The following is a 16966-nucleotide window of genomic DNA, read 5'->3' on the forward strand; positions in this document are numbered from 1 at the left end:
CTCCTCCTGTTTCCCATGCCTTTCCTTCTTCTCTTCTTCTTTCCATCACTCTTTCTATTTGTCTTTTACTCACTAGAATTTGGGACAAGTGCACATCCTAAAATTTTCCTATTTATCTTGGTCTGAATCAATGTATCAAATGAACTGGATTTTCTATTTTCCTCCAGGAAGAAAAGAAAATCCTGCCACTTGAAACTAATCTATTTTTCCTTTGATTTCAATATGGCCCTTGATAGATATATATTCCTACAGATGCCGCAAAAGGGGTAAGGGAAACGTCGCTCTCCCATAATGATTTTATTATTTGGTATTTGTTTAAATATGGCACAAATAAACTCTGATTCCTTCTCTGCATTGGTGCATTTTTATGGTTGGGTGGAACCAACTCTATGATTCTCTTGTTTCAGTTTTTAAAGTTTCAGATGGCTGCCAGCTTCAGTTGGAGCTTCTCTTAGAAGTTGCTCATATTGTAGCTGTATTAGGCATTACCCAAACTTCTGAGAATATCATATTAGGAGTATAATACAGGGCCGGCTCTGTGGCTCAGTGGGTTAACACCCTGGCCAGAAGCACTGGCATCCTATATGGATGTTGGTTCGAGACCCAGCTGCTCCACTTCCAATTCAGATCTCTGCTGTGGCCTGGGAAAGCTGTAAAAGATGGCCCGAGTCCTTGAACCCCTGCACCCACATGGGAGACCTGGAAGAAGCTCCTGGCTCCTGGCTTTGGATCGGCACAGCTCCTGCCATTGCAGCCAATTGGAGAGTGAACCAACGGATGAAAGATCTCTCTCTCTCTCACTTTCTTTTTTTTTTTTTTTTTAATTTTTTTTTTTATTTTTTTGACAGGCAGAGTGGACAGTGAGAGAGAGAGAGACAGAGAGAAAGGTCTTCCTTTGCCGTTGGTTCACCCTCCAATGGCCGCCGCGGTTGGCGCGCTGCGGCCGGCGCACCGCGCTGATCCGATGGCAGGAGCCAGGAGCCAGGTGCTTTTCCTGGTCTCCCATGGGGTGCAGGGCCCAAGCACCTGGGCCATCCTCCACTGCACTCCCTGGCCACAGCAGAGGGCTGGCCTGGAAGAGGGGCAACCGGGACAGAATCCGGAGCCCCGACCGGGACTAGAACCCGGTGTGCCGGCGCCGCTAGGCGGAGGATTAGCCTAGTGAGCCGCGGCGCCGGCCACTCTCTCACTTTCTCTCTCTTTCTCTCTGTGTGTGTAACTCTAACTTTCAAATAAATAAATAAATAATTTTTTTAAAAAAGGAGTATACTACAACAATACCTGCCATTGTAATTTTAAGGCCAAAAGTTTCTTCAGTAGGCATTTGGCTTCCCTTGGCACTCCAGTCTGCTCCAGTCTAGTCCTAACTTCACCTCCCAGTGCTCCTGAGCACAGAACTGACAATGGTGCCGCATGGTGCCGTAGACTCTCCTACATCTGCAGGTGTTTTCTCAGCTCTACCTGTGCCTCATCTTCAAGGCTGGGCTGCCTGCCTGCTTCCTCTCCACCATCTGCTTTGAACTGGAAGAGGCACCTTTTACAGCCCCAGGTTCACCAGGGTTCCTCGTGTCCTGCACTGGGGATACTTGTGCATCTGAGGGACAAGGGTGATTGTATCACTTTTCCTTCCTTACACGGTCTCCAATCACCTTCCCACAAACACACCTCTTTCTAGAGTAAGAAACGCTGGTTGGAGTTTGTCCTGAAGAAGTAATATGAGGGAACTTAAAAAAATTTGTGAAAAAAATTGAATTAAAAGATAAACTTACTTTGGAGCAGGAAGATGTTGAAGTCCATGCAGCGATTTCTCATAATAGCCATTTTCCAAGAACTTTTTGAAGACCTCTCATGTTTCTCTAGGGCTATAAATCACAGAATTCTCCTGAAAGAACCACAAGGAGGAAAATTTTGTGAGACCCAATTTTAAGAAACTCCTAACCAATATGACAAAGAGAATCAACAGAAAGTCAGATCTGAGAAAGGCCTCTTAGAGCAATCACCCAGCTTAATTTGGTCCAAAATGGGCCATGTTGAACAATGGTAAAGGCTGCCCAGGCACAAATCCCAGCTCTAGAACATTGGCATATTCTAGAACCTGTCCTGGCCTGAGCTTCTTCAGCTGTAATCCGCCGGTCAATGTACCATCTTATCTATGGGTCTGCAGTGAGGATTAAATGCAGTAATGACTGTAAAACACTCAGAGTAGTGTCTGACACATGGAAACATCATCACTGCTCATAGAATGATTGTTTTACAGATGACAGGCAGGAAGCACAGGATTGGGCCCCTCTCACAGTTAGAGCCAAGAGCTGGGATGAGAAACCCTGTCTCCTGACTCCCACTGCAACAGGTCTAGGAGGGTACAGGAAGTTCAAGGTGATTGTTTCAAGGATGACCACAAGGATCAGAAAAAGGACTTATCAGAAAGCAGAGCTGATGCCTTCTTCTAATCACAAGCCAGGCATGCTAGATTAAAATAAAATTGGCTGTGGTATAGTGGGCTAAGCCTCCACCTGCAGTGCCAACATCCCATATGGGTGCCGACTCGAGTCCTGGCTGCTCCACTTCCAATCCAGCTCTCTGCTATGGCCTGGGAAAGCAGTAGAAAATGGCCCAAGTGCTTCAGCCCCTGCACCTGTGTGGGAGATCTAGAAGAAGCACCTGGCTCCTGGCTCCTGACTTCATTATCAGCCCAATTCTGGTCATTGTGGCCATTTGAGGAGTGAACCAGCAGGTAGAAGACCTTTCTGTCTATTTCTCCCTCTCTCTGTCTATAACTCTATCTCTCAAATAAAATCTTTAAAAAAATCAAATAGATAATTTACATGTTGTGACCCAGTGCCCAATGCTCTACAATGCAGTGTTTTATACATTGTGAATTTTGGAAGGGTGGTGGGTTATGACTTTAGAAGAACACGAAGTGATCAGCAATTATTGAAATGAAAGGATAAAAAGAATGACGAGAAGAAGGGGGGAAGGGTAGGGAGGGGAGGGCAGGGGAGAGAATGAACGTGAGGACAGGAAAAGAGAAGAGGCAACCTTGTGCACAGAACATTCTTGCAGAAAACTTTTGATGTGTGTGTGCGTGTATTTGTGTGCGTGCTTTGCCCTGTAGAATTCTTACTACAGGCTAAAAGTTTTTTTTAAACCCACTCCTTTAGAATGATTCTCTCTCTCTCTTTCTTCTAAAGATTTATTTATTTATTTGAAAGAGCTACAGAGAAGCAGAGGCAGTGAGAGAAAGCAGTCTTTCATCCACTGGTTACTCCCCAAATGGCTGCAATAGCCGGGACTTGAACCGGCGCCCATAAGGGATGCCGGCACTGAAGGCAACCGCTTTACCCACCAGCCCGTAGAATGATTCTCTAACACATTTTAGCTTGGCATATACAGCTAGAAAATCCAAAGCTGCCAAGTAACAGCAATTTCCTTAATTCCTTTGGAGTAAACGGTTCCCTTAGCAAGACTTTTCTATTCCTTCCTCTGCCTGATTACTCAGCTGTTGTGACCATGTCAGTCATTCCAGGAAAAACAATCAGGAGAAACGAAGGCTAAGGGACCCGTGAGGCAGCAGGAAGAGGCGGCTTGCTGCTGGAATCCTCGGGAAAACTGTCCTGCCAGACCCACCGCCCTCACCACAGCCTTCAAATGTCCATCAAGGCAGGCTGATTGATGGTTAAAAACATAATAACAGCATCAGCTTAAATGCAAGAGGGATTAAAAGCCAGAGTCAGTATCTCTGAGGACAGAGCTTACCCAAGGAAGCCCGTTAAACAAGCTGCTGTTTCCTTCAAAGTTGTCTGCAAAATGTGCAAACTGACAAAATGTTTACAGAATCCTGAGGACTCCACCAGCTCGGTTTACCTTGAGCAAATCACTCTGATGACTGTAATTACTACAGTCCTGTGGTTATCTGTCTTACATGGCTGCAGATGAAAGGAAACCAATAACTGCAGCCAATTAATCCAAGCTGCCCTTCTCCCCCACAGAGAACTGGAAGAAATCTTCATGGCAACTGTTCAATGTGATGTTTTTCATTCAAGACTCTCTTCTACAGAACTCAAATACCTAGACAGCACACTGAGCCGGGTTGTTCCTTGCTCTCTCCTGCTGCTCACATCAAGTTGCTGTGTTTGAAGCGTATTGGTTTAGGAAAATCCGAGCCATGCCATTTACCCTCGGATACACCAGCATGTTGTAGGACCACAAAAATGACAAAACCCATGGGAATGCCCTGGGGGGGGGGGGAAACAGAGCATAGAGCAGTGTAACTGAAAAGCCACGAATCTTGCCACCTTCATCTTCAGTATTTAGTTTTAAAATATCTGGAGCTTCTAAACTACATGAAGTGGGAAAACCAGCAATTTTCCTCTCCCAGTACTTCTGGGGATTCTGGGAGGTGTTCATTTGCCCCAGTTCCGTCTTATTTGAACCTCCTACTCATGCTAATGTCCACCTACTGTTGTCTCTATGTGACTGCTGCTTCTTGCAATCCTGCTTTGAAAGCTGTCACTGTCTGTCTTAATGCCTTTTCTGTTTGCTATAACAAAATAGCTGAGGCTGGGTGTTATATAATGAAAAGAGGTTTATTGAGCTCAAAGTTTTGGAGGCTGAAAATCCAGGGTGAGGTCGTATCATCTGCTCAGCCTCAGGTGAAGGCATCAGGTGGCCTCACAGCTGCAGGAGTGCATGTGAGAGCAATCACAAGGTGCTACAGGATGCCAGAGACTGAAGGACCAGGCTTGCTCTTTTTAGAACAACCTGTTCTCACGGGAACTTACAAGGTTCCCATGAGAACTACATTAATCCCTTCTAAAGGCAGCACTCCCAGTGATCTCTGCAAACCCCCCACTGCAGACCAAGCTTCCAGCACATAAACTTTTGGGAGACATGGTCAAATCACATCCAAACCAGAGCATCACCTTTTTGGCCTCTGGCAGCACACACAGCCACCGGCTCCCTACAGTGTACAGCAAGCCGCTGCTGCAGATATAGGGCAGGTAGAAGGCCATGGGGGTGGGCGGCACTGTGGCATAGTAGGTGAAGCTGCCGCCTGCAGTGCCGGCATCCCATATGGGTGCTGGTTCAAGTCTCAGCTGCTCCATTTTCAATCTAGCTCTCTACTATAGCCTGGGAAAGTAGTAGAAGATGGCCCAAACCTTTGGGCCCCTGCACCCACGTGGGAGATCTGGAAGAAGCTCCTTGCTCTTGGCTTTGGATTTTGGCCATCTAAGGAGTAAACCAGTGGATGGAAGACTTCTCTCTTTCTCTCTCTCTCTCTCTCTCTCTCTGCCTCTCTGTCTTTCAAATAAATTAAAAAAAAAGGGTTAGGGGGCCCAGCAGACGACTCAAGAGGCAACGTTAGATGTCTTTGTTCCTAAATGGTCCTCATTTGGGGTCACCTCTGTGCCCTTCTTACTGGCCATCTCTACTACCCATGCCCCGTCTCTTGTTCCCCTCCCTTCTACATGGGCTACCCAAGAACTCTGAAAGTCCCCCCTCTTTAATGTAGAAACAACGTTAGCCTCTATTTCTTCCCCTACTGGTATCCAAGAGACGTGGGTCCTGTGACACTGCATTGCAAGAGGACAGCATCACCCATGGTGGCCAGCTTCCATTCATTATATAGAAAAACCTGTAAATATGTCAAAATCAGAAGCTTTGACTCAATTTTGATTCTTGGGGGATGGCGCCCTGACCCTGGTGTAAAATACACTGTCCAATCTTTAAAATCATAAACAGACACAGCAAGGTTTTCTAAAGATTTGTATCTGACAGTATGTTTCTCCTTCTCACTGTGATGGATATTTAACAAACTTTCTTAACTCAGAAACTGATTTTTTAAATATGTGACATTTAGAGTTTGGGCAAACTAAGCATGTTGAAAGAATTTTCTAAGCAAGGAAACATGTGCTCAGACCTTCAGGACTCCGCAGCACAACATTGCTGCACTGTCATTAATGATACTAGCAAGTCCCAACGTACCAGCCAGCACACTGCCAGCCCAGCCACACCCCTGGAGTGACCTTAAATATAAATCACATGGGTAACTTCATTGCAGCTGGAGGAAAGCCCCTTAAACCAACAGTTTTGGCAGAGTCTACCAGCCTTCAGCTAAATATGTTGGGGAGACTTTTTAACAGAGAGAGAACCAGACAGGACAGTGAATTCCAATGTGCATATATATCCAGAGCCCAAGGAGAATGCCAGCATAGATGCCTCCATTTCTTGGCCTCTATTCTTGGATTGTCCTGGCTAGATATTGTAGAGGAAGGCTCCAAGTTCACTCTCTATTTCATTACCTGTGTCCCTCAAGAACAAAATCCAATAGGCAGCTGGTTTCCCCACAGTAGTTGGGTTAGTGTAACATATCTCTAAAAGGCCCTAGAAGCAGTACCATAAATTCCACAGTGGGAACCTTATTCACAAGAAATAATTGTTTTCAAAGCCCATGTTCCAAATTACAGGTGGACTACAAGTCTCTGCTTTGTTTGAGTTTTCAATTTTTTTTCTCATTCTCATGTTTCTGAGAATAAACTGCTTTATCTGATGGATCTCCAAGGATGGCCTCGGTTCTTTTTACTTAAGTATTTGTTTGAGCTGCCCCTGTCCATGTTAACCAAGCACCTGATTTCCCTGGTTCTCTGCTCTTACTGCCGTTCTACCTCTGGTTCCAAGGACTCAGGACCTGGTTGGGTCCAGAGGAACTTGTTTCTTCCTCTTCCTCTGCATTTTGCTCTCCACTTTGACGTTCTCTGGTGTGAACTCTTTTGTTTGAGTTCAGGTGTTATCCTCAACCCTGGACTCTTCGACATGATGTCAGGGTCAAGGGCAACACCCAGACTCCAACACACGCTGGGTTATAGTAAACCATCCCCCCACAAGCTCCTTCCTGTGAGTTCTCTTCACGGGCCTTTGGGGGCCCCATCTGCAAGTGGACCTCAGCTGGGACCATCTCAGAATGTCAGATTTTAACCAGAAAAGCAGGTCTATGAGTCTAGACTTCCTTTTCTCTGCCAGGAAACTCCCTTGTCCCTGCACGTATGTCCTTTCCTCCTCCCAAATTGCAAGATCTGGTTACAAAGGAGCATTGGAAAAAGCATCTCTGTCCGGCCACCAGAACTTCTGTTTTATAAGCCCCACAAGTCTAGCAGGTTCCTACTTACATTTCTTCATCCAAGAGGAGAATCCAAATGACTCTTCCCAGCACAAGAAGATGTGTTTCTGTGTGACAGCTTCAGGAGGCAACCAGCAAGTCCTCTTACAGGATAAAACACAGCCATGGTACAATGTAAAAACGGAAATCCCTCTCCTCATACTACAGGTCAACCCAACACACACCTGTCAATGGATTGCCCCATGAAAATCCATTGTTCTCCCTCTTCCCATGACACCAGCTAAAACCCACATGAGAACTTGGAGGAGAAGTTCCCAATCAAGTAAATTTTGGATTTAAATACAAATGTTAACACGTGAGATTTAACCTGTGTGGGCACTGTGCTGTGGCAGGTGAAGCTGCCACTCGGGATGCCCACACCCCTTACTGGAGGGCCGGTTTGAGTCCTGGTTACTTCACTTCCAGTCCACCCTCTTTCTAATGCAACTGGGAAGCAGCAGATGATGGCTCAAGTCTTTGTTTCCCTGCCACCAACATGGGAGACCCAGGTGGAGTTTCTGGTTCCTGACATCAACTTTCACCAGGCCCGGCTGTTGTGATCATTTTGGAAGTGAACCAGTGGGGGGAAAATCTCTGTGTCTGTCTCTGTGCCTTTGAAACAAATAAATAAGCAGTTTAAAAAAAAAAGTGTGTGTGTGGCACTTAAATCTTTGGAAATGTCACTTTTCTCCCCAATCTATTCCTCCAGTGGCAGTCCTTTTATTGTCTTCACCAGTGATCTCTCTCCCTCCTTCCAGCGACAAGAGATCCACTTATTGGGGAAATTCATCTTTCCCTCCCTCCAACACCCCCGGCCTCTGCCCCAGGGAAGGACCCAGGACCTGCGCTGGGTCCCTTGTGGTGCTCCACTTGCCCTCTGCGACTGGCCTAGGGTTAAAGAAAGAGATGCTGTGCAATATCAAGAATCTTTGGCGAGATTTCTTTGTGTGGAGCTGGGGATGATGACCTCCTTTCTCTCGAATGGCTCAACTGACAAATGACAGCCAAGAATGGCCAGAAACCTTGGCTCCAGCCCCTCTGAGAAAGCCGGGGATCTTTGAGACAGAATGGAGTACACCTCCCCGAGAAGCTAAGGTGATGGCAGGAAGTCTTGATGGCCTGGGATCCTCGCTCCATCCCCCCATGAGTCATCCCTCCCCTCTATGGCCTCGGCTAGTTTCTGTTGGGTCTCTGTCATTTGTGACCCAGTGAGTCTTAACTAATGCAGAAGTTGCTCCCAGGTCCCCAGATGTTCTCCTGAAACAGGTCACATTTTTAAAAAAGATTTATTTATTAATTTGAAAGAGTTACACAGAGAGAGGAGAGGCACAGAGAGAGAGAGAGAGAGATCATCTGTTTGGTGGTCCACTCCCCAAATGACTGTAATGGCCGGAGTTGAGCCGAATCGGAGCCAGGAGCTGGGAGCTTCTTTCAGGTCTCCCACGCCGGTGCAGGGGCCCAAGGACTTGGGCCGTCTTCTACTGCTTTCCCAGGCCATGGCAGAGAGCTGGATTGGAAGTGGAGCAGCCGGGACTCGAACCAGTGCCCATATGGGATGCCAGCACTGCAGGCCGCGGCTTTTCCAGCTATGCCACAGCACTGGTCCCAGAAGGTCACATTTTTTAAAAGTTCTCTCAGCCACACCATTTTGATAAATCTCAATTCTACATAAGCCTTTCAAGGTAGACGTCTAGCATTTGCTCTTTGACTCTTCAGAATTCATTTCTTCTTTCCAGCATTTGTCTGTGGGTACCAGTGGCCCTTTGAAAGGGGTGTTTCCACTTCTCCTTAGCAGACATATGATCCACTTGGTTGCATGCATATAGTCAAGTAGAGAAAAAAAAAAAAAAGCCTCTCTTTCAGGTCGGCAGGAACAAAGAGGATGTCAGTCACATGGGCAGGAAGAGCGTCTGTCCCAGGCACTGCTGAGCTCAGAGCCCTGCGTGCCTGAACTGGGCAGCGTGTGATGAGGACAAGCTGAATGGGAGGGTGCATGAGGAGGTACAGAGCTATCGAAGGACAAAGGTGCCTTCAAACCCGCACATTGGCTGGGCTGTCATCCCAGGTTCCGGTAGTACTGGACGTTCTGGTCCTTGTCCCACAGCAAAGCATCTTCCTGTTCTCCTCCCTCAAGACTGTGAGCAGACCCAAGGCAAAGAACCACATCTGCTTCATATCCAGTGGGGCACATATGAGACACAATGGCAAATAACCAGTGTTTGTGGGTAATTAGCAGAAGGTTGCATGCATGGCATGTGCATTATGGATTTTTTTAAAATGTGACTTTTACTATTTTTAAGCCTTAACTGCTATCAGAGATTCAGAGGGACTGTTCTGGGAGCCCTGATTTTATGGTGCTGTGAGACTATACAAGCTCCCTGTATCCACACACAAGAAAAAGGTCATGGACCAAAAACTTTGATCACTACCTCCGAGATTGTATTTGCGGTTTTCACTGATGTAGCAAACGCTTTCTTCACAGTCTGCTCCGGCTCTAACCAGATTTGAAAACATGGACAATCCCCCCGGAGGAACCCCACTGCTGGATTTGGGGTTGAGAGAGGACTTCTTAGGAATGGAGGCTCCCGGAACAATACTGGACCAGGGGTGTCCTGTGGCTGCTGGGGCACCACAGAGAATGAAGAGATACCACATGGTTCTGAGAAGACTACAGTGGCAGAGCACAGAACACTTCCCATTGAAACCACTCCAAACACTTCCTCATCCTTTATCCAGGGCTCAGGGCTTCTCGCACCTAGAATCACCATGATTTTCCCCCTTCCCTGGAATCATCTCTTCCTTGGAAACCATTTAAACTTGACTTGAGGGGATTCTACCCCATTTTGCCGTTGGTGACCTTAATTCACAGCAGGGAGCCAAAGCCTCTATGCCTGGATCTACAATACTGGGTTAGGGGTGGTGTTGCCTAGCAGTTTAAAAGCTGGTGGTATTCCATATGGGATACTGGGTTCCAGTACCAGCTATGTTCCTGACCTTAACTTCCTGCTAATGCAGGACCTGGGAGGCAGCAGTAATGGCTCGGGTAGTTGGGTCCTTGCCATCCACTTGGAAGACCTTGGTTGAATTCTGGGTTTCTGGTTTTTACTTGGCTCAGCCTGGGATGTTGCAGGCATGTGGAAAGAGAACCAGCAGATGAGAGTGTTCTATAGATAGATAGATGGATAGTCTGCCACTCAAATAATTTACGGAGGAGGAAGGAAGGAAAGGAGGAAGAGGGAAGGGGGGAGGGATAGGAGGAAAGCAGAAAGGAAGGAAGGAGGGAGGGAAGAAAACTTTCGGGTTTTATTTCATGTTACACCTGTCAGGTGCTTGCATTGATCAGAGGCGAGGCGCTGCCAGCCTAGAAGCCAGGGCGATGGCGCCCTCTAGCGTTCAGACGTCGCCGGGAGCCGCTGGGCTACGAGGCGCGCGCTGGAGCTGCGCTGCGGGGGAACCAAGCCACCCCGGGAAAGCAGCCCGCGGGGCACGCTGCCCGGCCCACTCTAGTCCGGACTGAGGAGAGGCCAAGGTTGTGTCCCGCAAACTCAGCTTCGTGGTGCCGGCTTCGGGCGGGAGTGCGCGGGCGGCGGAGGCGGTCCGCTCGCGCTCGAACGCATAAAACTTGGCCCTCTTCTCCCGCTGCGGGGGACCCCACGGCCCCAGCCCACTACCCCTCAGGTCCCGGCTGACCCAAGGCTGCAGGGACCGTGCGCAGCGCCGCCACTCGAGGAGGCGGGGAGACCGCAAGCCACCTGGCCTCCACGCACCTGCGCCCGGGCCATCCCCCACAGGGCCTGACCTCAGCTCGGCCAGAAGCGGCTCAGCACTGGGAAAGGAATCAGGGCCCGTCGGCCCTCGCCCGAAGCCGCCCTGAGAGCGAGCCTGCGGGGCGCGGTGTCCCCGGGGACCGGTTGCCACGCGGGCCTCCGAGCTGGGGATGCGTCCGTGGCAGCCACGAGGGGCATCCGCCTCCCTGGGCTCCAAAATTTCTGCCTCTCGGGCTCTGATGGTCCCAGGAGTGAACCGGCAGCCGCCGCGCTAACTGCTCCGCAGTGCTGGAGAATGGGATTGGGTTTTGGTTTCTAAAGGTGAAGAAATGAAGGTTTCTTCCAACTTGTGGCTTGGAGCTCTTCCTCTCTGTCCTTTTTCTTTCTTTCTTTCTTTCTTTCTTTCTTTCTTTCTTTCTTTCTTTCTTTCTTTCTTTCTTAAAATTTATGTATTTATTTGAAAGTCAGAGTTACAGAGAGATAGAGAGGCAGAGAGACAGAGAGACAGAGAGAGGTCTTCCATCCGATGGTTCACTACCCAATGGCTGCAATGGCCAGAGCTCCGCTGATCCGGAGCCAGGAGCTTCTTCCAGGTCTCCTACGTGGGTGCAGGGGCCCAAGCACTTGGGTCATCTTCCACTGCTTTCCCAGGCCATAGCAGAGAGAGCTGGATGGGAAGTGGAGTAGCCGGGGGTCTCGCATGGGCGTCCGGTGTGGGATGCCGGCGCTTCAGGCCAGGGCGTTAACCGGCTGCACCACAGCGCCAGCCCCATCCTCTCTGTTCTTTGTGTTCATTGATTTACTCCATCCCACTTCATTCCACAAAGGCTTTGGGACATATAACAAGACCCATCAAATGCAAATGACGGTGCGTTTGGGGGCTGAGATATATATACACACATATATAGATATAGATATCATATATGTGATATATATACCATATATATATTCCCAGCCCTTTCCCAATGTTTCAGGAACTCCCTACTGTGTGAGGAGGTGCAAGGCAGGGCTGCGTCCCATTACAGCCGCTTAGGAGGTATGTTCTTTGCACTCTCTGCTGGCTGCGAGGTTGCACATGTGCCTGGTCCCAGCCAAGTGCGTGTTCCCACTCAGGACCATGCAGCTGCGAGTGGCAGAGGCCCAGGTCTGGGTCCAGGTCCAGGTAGTTCCTGTGATGTGATTAGGTTATGGCTCTGGCTGCTCAGTCTCTGTCTGCACCTGCCAATTTCCTAAGCCAATTTGATTTTTATCTTTCCAGTGATGATTCATGGTGAAGGTGAATACAGAGCATGGAATAAAAACTAGAGGGAAAAAATGCAAGTATGAAGGCCATTAAACTTACCTAGTTGCTGTACATGAGTCAAATATTTGGCCCCGAGCTTCCTGGCCGCTGAAGTGAAAAGGGAAACATGGTTTGTTACCCAACTCTTGAAGACAAAAATGCACATCAGCTCCCCAGAACTGAATATTTACCAAGGGTTGAACTTGGAAAGGAATTTCTCATACAGGGTTTTTCACAGTGGCTCCTGAGGCTGTGAAGTACCATTTCCCTAACTTCATTCAAATAACGAATGATTCAGATAACAAATGGTTCTTTTTTTGTTTTGAAAGATTGTATTTAAACATTTTTAACTGACACATAGGAATTAGACCTATTAATGGTGTGATAATTCAATACATGTATACGATGTGTAATGATCCAATCAGAGTCATCAGCATTTTCCTCTCCCTAAGCAGTCATCATTTCTTTTTATTTTCTTTTTATTTTATTTTATTTTTTGACAGGCAGAGTGGACAGTGAGAGAGAGAGAGAGACAGAGAGAAAGGTCTTCCTTTGCCGTTGGTTCACCCTCCAATGGCCGCTGCGGCCGGCACGCTGCGGCCCGCGCGCTGCAGCCGGCACATCGCGCTGATCCAAAGGCAGGAGCCAGGTGTTTCTCCTGGTCTCCCATGGGGTGCAGGGCCCGAGGACTTGGGCCATCCTTCACTGCACTCCCTGACCACAGCAGAGAGCTGGCCTGGAAGAGGGGCAACCAGGACAGAATCCGGCGCCCCGACCGGGACTAGAACCTGGTGTGCCGGCGCCACAAGGCGGAGTCATCATTTCTTTGTGTTAGTACCAAGAAAGCTTCAAACGCCTATCTTCCAGTTCTTTATACAATGCATAACGGGCTGCTGTGAACTGTGCTACAGAACACCAGCACTCATTCTTCCTAACTCCATGTCTCCACTGCCTAAGCCCCACTGGCCCTCTCCCCCCGCCCCCCCCCCAACCTCCTCAGCCCCCAGTGGCCACTGTGCTACTCTCTCCTTCAGCTAAATCAACCTTTGTGGCTTCCATCTGGGAATGAGAACGCTTGGAATCTGTCTTCCTGTGCTTGGCTTACTTCACGTAACATCACAGTCTCCAGTTCTATCCATGTTTCTGCAAATGACAGGAGTTCATGACTTGTATGGCTGAATAATATTCCATTGTGTGTACACGGCATTTTCTTTATCTACTCTGTGTCAGTGGCCACCTTGATTGCTTCAACATCTTGGCTATTGTGAATAGTGCTGCTATAAGCATGGGAGTGGAGGTGTCTCTTTGATAAAATTATTTCCTTTGACAATACACCCAGGGGTAAGAATCCTGGCTATATGGTAGACCTATTTTTAGTGTATTGAGGAACCTGCTTGTTTTCCATAATGCCTGTACTAATTTACACTCCCACCAACAGGGTGTAGGAGTCCCTTTTCTCCACGTCCTTGCTGGCGTTTGTCATTTTGCTCACTTTTTGTCATTTTGATAACAGTTGTTATAACTGGGATGAGATGATGTCTCATGATCTTCATTGAATTTTACTGATTATAGTGATGTTGAGTATTGTTTCATGTACTAGTTGGCCGCTTGTGTATCTTCATTAGAGAACACACCGTTTAGACCATCTGCCTATTATGTGTTACTTTTTGCTACTGTTTTTTTTTTTTTTTTTTTGTTCCTTGTGCATTCTGGACAGTAATCCCTTGTCTGATGAGGCATGTATAACTACTTCCTCCTATTCTGCATAACATCTCCTTGCTCTTGCTAGTCTTTCCCTCATTGTGCAAAAGCTTCTTGATTTGATCTATTGCCATTTGTGTATTTGGCTTGTATTGCCTGTGTTTTGGAGGCGGGGGGGGTCACAGCCGGAACACCTTTGCTGGGAGTGATGTCTTGGAGTGTTTCGCATGTGTTTTCTCCTAGTCGTTTCCCAATTTCAGCTTCCCATCAGGGTCTTTGATCTATGTTCAGTTGATGTGGGTATGTGTGAGAGTCAGAGGTATAGTTGCATTCCTCTGCACACGGCTGTCATTTTCCCAAGACTTTTCATTGGGAAGACTGTCCTTCTCCAGTCCATGTCGGCACCTGTGTTGAAGATCATCGGGTGGCTATAGATGCATGGGTTTGTGCCTGCGTTCTCCATCACGTTACTTTGGTCTGTGTCAGTTTTGCAAGCAGCAAATGATTCTTCAGGTGATTTCTCATAGCATCCCCCAGGGAAACCTGAGGGCAAAGTAAGAAATTTAACTACGGGGATGGTTGTGGGTGGGAGGGAGGTTGGGGGTGGGGAGCTGCTATAATCCAAAAGTTGTACTTTGGAAATTTATATTTATTAAATAAAAATTTTAAAAAAGATGGGTTTTTATAAGAGTTAAATAATTTGAAATTATTGTCTGATAAGAGCCTACAGAATTCTGAATTTTTAGAAATAAGACAAGAAAATCATAAAATTGACTCCTTTTCCTGGTAAAATGTTAATAGCCAATGTCACAAATATTTTGTGGAATTTTAGATGTTAAATGCACAGGTGCTTTTTAAGAAAACTTTAATTTAATAAATATAAATTTCAAAAGTACACCTTTTGTACTATAATGGTTTTCCCCCCATAACTACCCTCCCACCCACAAACCATCCCATCTCCTACTCCCTCTCCCATTCACTCTTTAAGATTCATTTTTAATTATCTTTATATACAGAAGATCAACTTAGTATGTACTAAGTAAAGATTTAAACAGATTGCACCCACAAAGACACACAAAGTATAGAGTACTGTTTGAAAACTAGTTTTACCATTAATTCTCACAGTACAACACATCAAGGACAGAGGTCCTACATGGGGAGTAAGTGCACAGTGACTCCTGATGTTGATTTAACAATTGACACTCTTATTTATGATGTCAGTAATCACCTGAGGCTCTTGTCATGAGCTGCCAAGGCTATGGAAGCCTCTTGAGTCCACAAACTCCAACCTTATTTAAACAAGGCCATAATCAAAGTGGAAGTTCTCTCCTCCCTTCAGAGAAAGGTACCTCCTTCTTTGATGGCCCATTCTTTCCACTGGGATCTCACTCACAGAGATATTTCATTTAGGCTTTTTTTTTTTTTTTTTCCCCACAGTGTCTTGGCTTTCCATGCCTGAGAAATTCTCATGGGCTTTTTAGCCAGATCTGAATGCCTTAAGGGCTGACTCTGAGTCCAGAAAAATGCACAGGTACTTTTAAAACATTATTCACCGGGCCAGCGCCTTGGTTCACTAGGCTAATCCTCCGCCTATGGCGCCGGCACCCCGGGTTCTAGTCCCGGTGGGGATGCCGGAATCTGTCCGGGTTGCCCCTCTTCCAGTCCAGCTCTCTGCTGTGGCCCGGGAAGGCAGTGGAGGATGGCCCAAGTGCTTGGGCCCTGCACCTGCATGGGAGACCAGGAGGAAGTGCCTGGTTCCTGGCTTCAGATCAGCTCAGCTCTGGCCGTTGTGGTCATTTGGGGAGTGAATCAGTGGATGGAAGATCTCTCTCTCTCTCTGGCTCCACCTCTGTCTGTAACTCTGTCTTTCAAATAAATAAAATAAATCTTAAAAAAATGCCCTTAATCCTGAAGTGAACTTCACCAACCCTCTCAGATAGAAGGCCACGAGCTGATTGTGCAATATGGGACCACCCAGTGGCTAGGCACAACCTTAAAACCAAGGTCCCGTCCCAATATAATATTCCCCTGTTTTACAGGAATGTGGTTGAATATGGGGAGATCTAGAAATTGATTGTAATGTTCTCTCTCTCCTCTCTCTCTCTCTCTCTCTCACACACACACACACACACACACACACACGGTCATTTGGGTGTTCCTATGGCAGTCTCGAGAGAACATGCCCTTAAACACCTCTCTGACAGAGGTGCAGGGAGAGGTACCCACAGAGAGTGCAGGGTCTGTGGCTCCCTAGTGGGGAGGTAGCTAGCTCCTGTGGCTTCTCTCCTGATGCCCTCAGCGAGGTGACTGGGGTTCAGAGCCATGGTGTCCGTCTTGTGACAGCAGATAATTAGAGGGCTGGGGAGTAAAACTTCTCTGCTGACTTCTTTTTAAAGATTTATTTATTTTATTTGAAAGGCAGAGTTACAAAGAGGCAGAGAGAGGTCTTCCATCCACTGTTTCACTCCCCAAATGACCGCAACAGTTGTAGTTGTGCTGATCTGAAGCCAGGAGCCAGGAGCCTCCTCCTGGTATCCCATGTGGGTGCAGGGGCCCAAGCACATGGGCCATCTTCTACTGCTTTCCCAGGCCACAGCAGAGAGCTGGATTGGAAGTGGAGCAGCCGGTACATAAACTGGTGCCCATATGGGATGCTGGCACTGCAGATGGCAGCTTTAGCTGCTAGACCACAGTGCTAGCCCCTGATCTTACATTAAAAAAAAATTATCTATTTTATTCACTTGAAAGTCAGAGTTACAGAAGGGAAGGAAGGTGAGGGAGACAGAGAGGTCTTCTATCCCCTGGTTCACTTCCCAAATGGCTGCAACAACCAGGACTGGGCCAGGCGAAGCCAGGAGCCCAGAACTCTATCTGGGTCTCCCATGTGAATGACCAAGCACTTGGGCCATGTTCCACTGCTTTCCCAGGCACATAAGCAGGGAGCTGGATGGGAAGTGGAACAACTGGGACTTGGACCTGCACTCATGTGGGATACTGGCATTGCAGGCACTGGTCTTAACAAACAAATAGCAACACAAGGCTAGCCACACAGCCCATGTC

At 47.5% G+C, this 16966-nt stretch overlaps 1 long non-coding RNA gene across 1 annotated transcript in view; it reads right to left on the reverse strand.

The window, feature by feature from the left end:
* Window positions 1–13511: 13511 nt before the first annotated feature.
* The window catches only part of LOC138849942 (uncharacterized), a 31581-nt gene continuing 28126 nt past the window's right edge, over window positions 13512–16966 (reverse strand). Inside the window, exon 2 of the long non-coding RNA XR_011389246.2 lies at window positions 13512–14449. This is a non-coding gene — a long non-coding RNA (uncharacterized LOC138849942). The remainder of the gene's footprint in view (window positions 14450–16966) is intronic.

The sequence above is a fragment of the Oryctolagus cuniculus genome, chromosome 6 (genome assembly GCF_051225735.1).
Source record: "Oryctolagus cuniculus isolate XC-2025 breed Fujian yellow rabbit chromosome 6, ASM5122573v1, whole genome shotgun sequence".
Taxonomy (NCBI): domain Eukaryota; kingdom Metazoa; phylum Chordata; class Mammalia; order Lagomorpha; family Leporidae; genus Oryctolagus; species Oryctolagus cuniculus.